The sequence below is a fragment of the Populus euphratica genome, unplaced genomic scaffold, assembly GCF_000495115.2.
Source record: "Populus euphratica unplaced genomic scaffold, PopEup_1.0 scaffold1032.1, whole genome shotgun sequence".
Lineage (NCBI taxonomy): Eukaryota > Viridiplantae > Streptophyta > Magnoliopsida > Malpighiales > Salicaceae > Populus > Populus euphratica.
In genome coordinates this window covers 37814-40238 of record NW_011500888.1, presented here as the reverse complement: position 1 = coordinate 40238, position 2425 = coordinate 37814, and positions in this window count along the sequence as shown.

Below are 2425 nucleotides of genomic sequence, written 5' to 3'. Positions count from 1 at the left end.
TAAAATAGAAAAACAATTTGCAAATTCCACAAAGCAAGGTATTCATCATTTAACTTCCATTAATCTATCTAGATAAACAAACTCTCATTAAATTTATATATCTACTCAATACTTCTTAACAAGATATTAATAAACCTTTCTTTTATGCTCAATTTATCAACACATAATTATAGGGCTTTTCTTGAAAGAAAACAAAATTTTGTTCTAATGTTTAAGGTTAACTTCCTTCGGTTGGAATTATTATTTTTGTCTTTTTTTTTTCTTTTTTTATTTTTATATATATATATATACATATAACTTAAAACTCCATACATCTTTAACCCATGTAACGAGCTTTCGGTTAATGACTCTCAGACCAGTTGGTCTTTTTTTTTTTTTTTTTTTTTTTTTTTTTTTTTTTTTTTCTTTTTAATTATATACAATCCCTTTCCCTTAGTTGTTACCTTTAACAAAAGAACATAAATAATGTAATAATCCAATATGCAACCCACAATCATATGTTAAAGTGTGTGTGTGTAAATTAAGGTTTAAGAATACATGTTAAATAAGTATATGAGCAGAATTAAGTGGTAACAATACGAGAGTTTGTAAACCTGAATATTTCAGGAAGTATTATAATAGACCTTGTTAAGAATGGTTACTAAGATGCGTCTCAAGAGTCACTTTAACAAAAGAACTCCTTTACTCTGCCATCCTAGTAACAACAATTATGCACATGCTTTATGAAATGAAAAACAATTTTTTTTTTTATCAACTACTACCCTCTCCCCCCAACCAAAACGAGACATTGTCCTCAATGTTCTAAGGTAGAAAGATAGAGTATAAAAGATATCACCTGAAATAACGAACACTGACAAAACCTGAAACACACTGAAACAAAAATAAGAAATAACAAAACATAATAATAAAACCAAAAGACACAAAAATTCACAAATGAAGGCTCAAATCCAATCTAAGCTTTTTACGGCTTTCCTTAGATGACCAATTTATGCGACTCATGGAAGGATCAATCACAGGAATGAAAGATTGTAGTTGGTCAATCAATTGTTCAGCAGTAGTAGCAGAGATTATGATTTGTCGTGCAGAAGATGTTAGAAATTCCTGTTCCACAGCATGATCAAGAAAAGACAACAACTTATCATAATAACCATTAACATTTAACAAACCTATGGGTTTATGGTGAATGTGCAGTTGGGCCCAAGAGGAAATATGAAAGATCTCTTCCAATGTGCCTAGACCACCTGGTAAAGCAATGAAGGCATCAGCATGGTTAAACATTGCATTCATTCGAGCCGACATTGTGGAGACCTGAAGTTCCTCTCCAATTGTTTTTCTAATGATATCCCCTTGTGCTAAAGCTTCGGGGACGACCCTTATTTATTCAAATATTGTCAAACATATTTATTACCTTATATTGAATAAATAGTTTTTCAATAGTTAACATATTTTTATTCTTATTTTATTTATATATGTTTCTCTTCTTCATTATGTTTAGTTATGTTTATCATGTCAAGGTGAAAATGGTACACTAATGGTGTAAGAATGGGTATAATATAAACTTAACATGAACTTTAATGTTTAATACTAGCACGTTTTCTATTTATTACCTTATTCACTCTTAATATTTTACTTGTTAAATGGTTAATCTAAATTTATTTTGTATAACCCTTGGGACAACAAATACTTGACACTTTCATAACTCCATCATATGGTATAATCGACACATATGCTATGAAAGGAACTTGATTTATTATTAATATAAGTTATAATCATGAATACTTAACAACATTTACAAGTATTAGCATTATTCGAATAAGATAACTAATATAATTATGTTAGAAATTTATAATCTGATTTAAACCTCCTTTATATATTGTTTCCAGTTGAGTAATAAAAAGAGTTTATACTATACTTGTTTGAAATACCATTAATGGATCCTCTAACCTTGACAATTATTTTATCATTGTTTAATCCTTTCATTAATCTTATATCTCAAATTCGTCGTCGTCGTCGTCGTCATTCTCATTATTTAATCATTTCATTAATCTTATATCTCAAATTGGTCGTCGTCGTCGTCGTCATTATCATTATTATTATTTATAATTTATACAATTAACCTCTCTATGGTTCGACCATGGTCTTGCTATGTTATTTATTACTTCAACACTCCTACACTTGGAAGAAGACATCAATCTTTTGGTTGTATCAGTATGGAACTTAAATGAGATGAGGACTTTGGAAAAATTTCAAAATTTATCTAACTATATATTACTCGTATTCAAGAAAGAAGTCATGGATTAGCTCTTTGAACAGGTTAATCCATATTCGATGTATATATATATACACTTATGACACGACTAAAAGATTGATGTCTTCTCCCAAGTGCAGGAGTGTCAAAGTAATAAATAATCCGGCAAGATCGGGG